The sequence below is a fragment of the Nannospalax galili genome, unplaced genomic scaffold, assembly GCF_000622305.1.
Source record: "Nannospalax galili isolate Female #2095 unplaced genomic scaffold, S.galili_v1.0 scaffold7, whole genome shotgun sequence".
NCBI classification, from domain to species: Eukaryota; Metazoa; Chordata; class Mammalia; order Rodentia; family Spalacidae; genus Nannospalax; species Nannospalax galili.
Window position 1 is genome coordinate 2,842,817 of NW_008359081.1, and position 8,412 is coordinate 2,851,228.

Consider the following 8,412-nt stretch of genomic DNA (forward strand, 5'->3'; position numbering starts at 1 on the left):
TATATATATATATATATGAATATGACTTGTTTCCCCAAAAGTCCTTTGGTGCAGATCCATCCACAAGGCTCACCAAGAGTCCCTGTAAGACACTGTCTTTTCCCTTCCCAGCAGTCATCAATTGCCAAAAAAAATGTGTATCTGGCCATCATCATTTATACCTGTAAACTCAGGATGGGGAAAGCTGAGCAGAAACTACATTTGACATCATTCTAGGGTAATGGGAAAAACCTTTGATATAAATTTAACACAAATATATATTAACAACTTTCAGGAAATGTACAGAAGAATCAAATCTCCATACCATAAAAATCATCAATAAATATGTGAATATGAAATATTAGAAAGATACCTGAAAAAGTATGGAACAAACACACAGAAATATAAAATAAATCTGTATGCCAATATAAAAGCCAGGCACAAATATGCCTAAATAAATGAGGTATAAATAATGAAGAGAGATAACATTATCAATATTATCCTATTTTTAAAAGATCTAAGCAATAGCATTTGAATATAAGATGAATTCATAATCAGACATAGAATATTCAGATATAAGATAAGTCACAGGATATATTAATATTCAGATGTAGTATATAGAATCCATATATATTCTGATAAGGAAATTAAAACTAGCATAGCCTAGAAAATCATTATAGCCTAATCTATAGCCTAGTCAGAGCCACACCTCTGACTTACACTATATTGTTGGTTTTCCTGAAAGCTGCTGAGTATATGTATGGGGTGGGGGGAACAGGGAGTTTCTTGTCCAGAGGCAGAATGAATGTGCAATACGGCTCTGGTGGGTGTTCAGCAGACCCTGGTTGTGCTGAATACAGATGAGGTACATGTGTAGCACGTGGAGACTCTGATCCAGAGCTAAAAATTAAGATTGCAAGGTTGTGGGCATCAAAATGTTGCAGGTTCCAGAGAACATTCTTGCAGAGTACTACCAAGAATTATGGAAAAGCCCTGCTACTCAGCTCTCATTAGCTATGTAAACTCTACGTCATGATGGTCACGGTTTTATAGTTTAAGAAGGTACAGTGCATCCTGCACCTTAGCCTCAGGGCCATGATAGGATACACTGACTTGACAGCAGTTTCCCCCCAGTCCTACCCTGGGAGATTTTAGCACACCACAGCAGCAGAACATTCATACCACTTGTGGCAGCATCTCTGCGGAAAGGGCCCAGCGACAGATCTATCAGGGGCTCTAGAGCAGTATTCTGGTGAAGCAGACAGACACAAACTACCAAAGCAACAACTACCCAGCCTGAGGGTACTTCAGTGTCCACCCAGAAGTAACTACCTCTGTCAACAAGAACTTAAGTCCACCCCCTTCCTATCTGTCTCTAACAACTTCCTTGTTCATCTATTACCCAAAGTCATCCCCCTTGCACAGAGAAGGTTGAGTTCCAATTTTATATACATTTCTAAGCAAAAATCCCAATAAATTCTTTTTTTTACCAAACTTCCAGATAATATTTTGACAGAGGTGACCTTGCCTGCCACAAAGAAGAGATGTTAAAATTTACTCCTTAGAAAAAACGTTTAGTCATAAGAAATCAATAACTAAAACATAGGACAGAATACATACCATTCTTGACTATAGCAATATCTGATATGAACCTAAAATGAAACTTTAGAGAAATTTACAAAACTTTTTTGGCAGAACCTGTAAAGAAAATCTGCATAGGCTTAGAGACAGTAAACCCTAAGAGTCTATGCTTACTTAGTCAATATTTCTTTAATTTTCAGATACAATGTCTTACATCAGTAGCTGACAAGATAGCAATCAAGTTATGACTACTTTTTCCCAGGCCCAAAACCAACCACAGAAAAATTAAAGAAGGAATAAATGAAAAATAACGTCACACAGATTAATAAACCGAGAGAAGCCTGAGCACGACAATCTCTTCTGACTTAACACTTGTGGGAAGACAAGCACCTAAGTGGAAACAACTGTGTAACTGTCAATGCACAGCAGATCACAGACTCAGCTGGAAGAATAATTTTAACTTCAGCCTCTGCATTTTTCAGTGTTCCCTGAAGGAGGAATACCTACTACCTCATTAACAGGAGCCTGAACTACTAATGAAACTGTTTGCTAGACCATAGGGAACTATCAGGACAGGATAAACTTTTGGGTTGACAAAAATCAGTAAGTCCAGACATTCTAATGACAATTACCTGAAGCTCCTTACTGGATGAGGACTGGCTTTTTTTTTATTCTCAACTTCATAGACTATAAGGGAGGAACGAAAATGGAACAGGATAAATGAAAACGAATCACATATGATAGGCATATAAATTCGGTTGAGAAACATTTAGAAAATGTCCATGATGTATAATAAGGACTCCAGCCATAGCATTCAGGATCCTCATTTTTATCCATGGAAATTTTGCATGCCATGGCTTGAGGAAGGAGAATTAAAATCAGAAAACATAGGTATCCTAGGACCCCTGGCAGCAGCAACTGTGCTGATATGAGTTAAGAAAGAGGGACTCCATGCCACAAAGTAGACAGGATTCCATAAACCTCCGTCAAATATGTTCTGCACCAGCAATTACCAGGTACTGTTACGTCTTAGAGGCCCAAAATTATCAGTGATGAAATGAAGCATAGATACTCACAGAGTTACTATTTTGTGTCTTGTAGTCTGGCCTTAAGTTCTTAGGAAAAAGCTGAGCAAGCCCCTATAAAATGCCAAGATTTGACACTGAAATTTGAGATTGTAATCCCCCAAAGAAGAGGGACCACACAGACCCATATCTATGGATATTTATGGGAGGTCTTGAACACAACTGTCAAGATAAAACTGCACCTATTTCTATTTAGGTAGGACTCACAGGGAAGTGAGATCATGAGACCCTTAGACTCACCTCAGAAGACGGAGAAGACTGGGCAAATGCAAAGTCAAAAAAGTAATTTACGTGAGCTCGGTGTGAACTCTCCTGTTCAGGACCAAAACAGAACTGAAACAACTCCATGCCCGATGGTTTCTGGTCCATACCAGGTATAAAGGGCACAGAAGTGGAAGTTACTGGCTTTAGGGTCACCTACTTTCCTACAGGTATAAGAATTTATCAGCTCATAAAGATATAGCAAGTGCTGTCAGGTGAGTATATAGATAAGGATGGATAAATCTGTGAAAATCTGAACTCCTTTAACATCCTCTGTGAACTGCTAACTCGTAACCTCCTGAGAAGACATTCACACAGAGAAAAGGTAAAGAGATTCAACTTTGTGATGATTCAGGGTCCCATCCACAAAAGAAGCAAGAATCCCATAGATAGATATACCCCAGGGCCAAAGATAAACATTTTTTATGTGTTGTCTGGGAACTTCTTTCTCCTGGGAAAAGAAAGACCTGGCATACTTCCAACCCTGAGGTTCTATTCAGAGAACCAGATAGGTACTCAGTATAGGGCATAGGGTCAGAAATGTGAGACCTTGACTTCTGCTTCATCAGCCTGAAGGGGCAAGGCATTGGTCTGAGTGAAGTGGCCTTTGGTCAGGTGAGAGTCATCCTAGATGTCCCAGATATCAGATGCCTTGAGGGACAACCTGAATTAAACTATGACAAATTCAAACACACATTGAATCCTTGAAATCTCAATCGACACTACCCCTGCAAAGGAGGGCACAAAGGCCCTGCCTCTGCTCTGATTTCAGGAATTCACAGATATGGCATCTGGGCTCAGAGTCCATTTAGATTCCATGCATTTTTCAGGGAATAAAGGCCTACTAGGGAGCCTGGAGGGCTAGGATGGTAGAAGAGACAAGGTTTAACCCAAAGACTGGTTATTAAAATTAGGGGATACTTTGTGCTTGGGGGTATCAGGATGGACACACAGAACTGTGCCCCTGTAATGGCGACCTGAATGGGTTAAGGCAAGCCTAAAGATGGAGGTCCTCCTATTATTTGTCCTTGGGTGCATAGGGATGTGAGATTTTTAATTTTTGGCCTTTTTTTTGGTCTTTTTGAGACAGGGTATCCCTGTAGCCCCAGCTGTCGTAGAACTCACTATGTAGACCATGCTGGCCTTGAACTCATGGAGATCTGCCTGCCTCTGCCTCTGGAGAGCTGGGATTAAAGGCATGTGCCACCATGCCCAGCTTGGATGTGAGATTTTTTTTTATCTGAGGGGCCTGACATGGTCAAGTAGGGACTATTTCCAGGATAAAGCATGGTAGTGAGGACTGTGATTGCTGTGGAAGCTATACTTGTGTGTTGCAGGTTTCCTTGCAGGTCCAGCCCACGAGGGACTGCAGGGAACGAGGGTTCTGGCCAAGGTGGGGGTGAGCAGCACAGAGTCAACACACAGACACTGGGAGTCAGATGGAACCAGGCACTAGGTGAGGTGCTGCAGACTCGTTTATTGCTGGAAAGGGCAGGCCTTATATATCTCTCCCCCTGCCCTCAGTGTCCCATAAACTGGTGTGTTGCCCCCTTATAGATTCCCTCATCCAGGCCGCTCGTGTTATCAGTCTCTAGGTCCAGGGGCAGATTAGGTTGTCTCTTTTGCAGAAGTGTGGGCTGCGCTCTCAAGGCAGAAGCTGTGTTCTCTTGTACGGCCTGTGCTTAGGTCTGGCACTTCCTCTCCTACATATCCATCCCTTTTTATTATAGAAAGGTCAGTGGGAGCCGAGGTTCTTTGCCTCGACATAGTTGACCCCCCTCAGCGGGCACCCAGCTTGATGGACTGTACCTGTCTTAGGTTGTCCTGACCATCAGGATCTTACCTGTCATTGACTACCAGCCCTCGAAGAGTGTGACCTCTGGCATGACCAACTGAGAGAGGAGGAGGGTAAGAAGTTACACAGCTGCTTCTCAGATGTCAGCAAGCCAGACCAGCTGGACCTTGGGGGGGAGTGTCAAAGTCTGGATCCTCGAGCGTCTTAAGAATCTGATACACTGAGTAATTTTCTTGGCTTTGTCTGCAGAAGCATAGAACAAGGCATTTTATGAGCAAGAAAAGAATTAAGACTATGATACCAAAGAGTAAATAAGTAACGATCCATGAAGGGTCAAACAAAGCTTTTAAGTTTGACCACAGTTTGTTGAGGAACACAAAGTTTATATCTAATGTCTGAGCCTGTGTATAATTTAGGGAGATGATCTGGTCAGTGAGCAAGGTGGAGTAGTTGAGAAACTTTTGGCTCCAGTGGCCATGGGTGAAATGTGAGAGTTCCATCCTGGCCCTAGTGAGGTTATCTACTTTGTAAGGTGTGAGACACAAGGCTTTGAACCGTGGGTCACAGGCCATTAGCATCATCTCTTTGACAATTGTCATCTCTTCCCTGAGGAGGTCTACCTGTTGTTGGATGACAGAAATGGCCTGGAAGAGGTGTTGATTAATAAGAGATTGAGTGTGTAAGGCTGCAGAGGTTTTGGATACAACCTCATTGAGTGTTTCCACAGTAGTGGAAGATTGAGTGATAGCAATAGCAGCAGTGGCTGCAGCCCCTAAGGAAAGGATAAGGGCCGTGACAATTGCCACAGTAATACCAAAAACTCTCTTCACCCAGGGGAAGGGTTGGAGAGCCGTCTGTTCCATGAGGGTGACAGCATGCAAATGAGTGGCATTAGGAATGGGAACCTAGATTGCTGCGGGCTCGCACACAAAGAGAACCAGAGAGGTGGGGAAAATCCAGCATGCTGAGAGAGTGCAGTTATCAAGGGCATAGGTAAATGTATCCTCATGACATTAGCAAGAAGCAGAGCAAATGGAGGATGAACACAAATGGGCAAGGAGACTGAAAAAGAGACATTAACAGAGACTTCATTAGGTGTCCAAGTTGGGTCTGTGACACATGAGGAACACATCTCTGAGTTATTTCCCATATATGTACCATTAAAGATGGCTCCACCTAACACAAAGAAGAGAGGATGCAAATCCAGGCAAGCCACCAGCCCACAGAGCTCCCAGTCCCCCTGACAGTGTCTTTACACCTGGGGTCAGGGTAGACATAGGAGTAAGGTTTTTAGAGACAAGCTGTCTCCAGGCTGCCAGGGAGGAAGCCTGTGGGGTTCCATCATAATCCATAGTAAAGAGGAGCATACCTCCAGGAGTGAGCAGGAGGCAGTGTTCCCATGGAATAGGAAAGCACAATGTGGTGGGAAGTTTATGTGTGGGAGGGCACCAGGTCCATGGAGGACACCTGACCCTTGGGGGGGTGGCCGCAGGGGCCATGAAGGACACTGTAGTCTCAGAAGTGTTTTATTGAGGGAGACCAGATTTTGAGGCCCCATAAGGAGCCCTGGCTCTGGTTCCCATGAAAGTCGCCTGTTGTGATGTTAAAGAGGGAGTGACAGTGAGAGACATTAGGGGAGGAGGGGTTAAGGACTGGGCTGAAGCAGAGCAATCCTGCAAGGGACCATGTGCCGTTTATGGGAATGGATGCATGAATCAATTCCATGGTGGGGAGACCGAGGGATTCATTATTAGTAAAGAGAACGGGGAAAGCAGCTGACTGTTTATCTACAGGGAGGATCAGATGTGGTAAGGGGACCAGTGCCCAGAGAACTGAAGCCTGTGGAGAAGCACAGCCAAAGGACAAAAGGGTGCCAAAGATAACAAAGCCGGAAAAGGATGTCATGGCTTATCAAACTTACAGTCGGGCCCGGTGTTCAGATGGGCTTCTGTAGCTGGTCGGATGTCTCTCGATAGAATCCAGATGGGGGTCATAGCATCCTGTGGAAAAGTACAAGTGTATCCTTGTCCTCATGTCAGGACAGGGGCTGGTTTCTGCCACAGGGATGAAATAGGATCCCTCCATCTAACTAGTGGCAGAGACGTAGCCAGAGGCAAGAAGGACCAATGTTTGTATGCTGGACTGAGACCCCAGTCATCAAACATGAGGAAATTAAGGTGGAACAAAGCCTCTGTAAGAGCCAGGTGAGGGTTGCGTTTGGCCTCAGCTGAGGGGCTTTTAGCCAGGAGGGACTTAAGTGTGCTGTTGGTCCTTTCGACAATGGCTTGTCCTTGTGGGTTATAGGGAATATCAAAGGTATGTTTGATTCCCCAAGAGGAAACAAATTTATTGAATTCTTGAAAAGATTAAGTGGGCCCATTATCTGTCTTAAGCACCCAGGGTACACCCATGATTAACATGGCAGACTTTATAGCTTTAATGACATGTATAGTCTTTTCCCCTGAGAGAGCTAAAGCATAAGTAAGGGAGAAATATGTATCAACTATAACATGAACGAATCTTAATTTCCTAAAAGGGGTGTAGTGAGTCACGTCCATCTGCCAAATGGCATTGTGTATCAAACCATGGGGATTCACTCCTCCCCTGTTATGGGGCCCAAGAGGCATGAGCGGGGCACAAGTAGCACATGAGCAGACAAGGTGCTTGCATTGGGACATGGGGATTTCTGGGAGGAGTTTATGAATACTCTGAGGGGACAGGTGGAATTGTTGATGTAAAGCTCTTGCTTGTACTAACAGGCTAGACTGGACTGTCATGATCAGGGTATCTGTGGCGGCATTCCTCCAAGTTAGGATTCCAGTAAAGGCAGTATGTGAGAGGATATGTGAGATGTATCATGGGTGACTTCTATTTTCTAGGCATTCCTGTAGCTTGGCCATAGTGAGATGGAGTGCGGTGGAGGACTTTTTAACATGAGAAAAGGCAATGACCTTAGCAACCTGAACAGCATAAGCACGATCAGTAAAGAGATTTAGAGGTTTTTCCTGGCACTCTGCTAAAGCTTTAAGTATAACAAAAAGTTCCCCCAACCAGACAGAGCCAGGATTAGGGACGACGTGGGTGATATCTTTTATTCCAGGACAATGTATCAGGACCCCAAAGTTCTTTTTATTAGCGTCCAAAAAGGCAATGATCACTTGGGGAATTGGGGAAGAAGAAGGAGTGCTGTGGGGCTTAACTTCAAGTGGCAATGTGAGAAGGGCCTGAATTGTTTCTTCTTGGGGCAGGTGAATGTGAATGGTGCCAGGGAAGCCTGACATCATGGTCTGAAAACTTATGGAATCAGCCCAGATTGCCTGTAGGCTATGGAGGGGAAAGGGGAGCATAATAGTGTAGCAGGAGGCCTCCAAAGATGGCATGGACCCAGAGCCCTGGGATTCAGTGAGAATTCAGGTCACTTCTTGGTCCACAAATAGCCTGTGAAAAGAAGCCTACCAAAAGGAGCCCATGCCTCCATACCCTGATGGCGAGCCCAATGACTGCTGACAGACTGTGTGGCATGGACCAATCAGAAAATGATACACTGACTAAAGGGACTTGGGGGTGGAGAAAAGGGAAATATAAGGCCTGCCCCCTCCTGCATTAAACGAGCCTGCAGCACCTCGCCTAGTGCTTGCTTGTACTCAACTCCCAGTGTTTGTGTGTTGACTCCGCACATCTTGTCCCCCCTAATCGGCAGAGGACCCAATC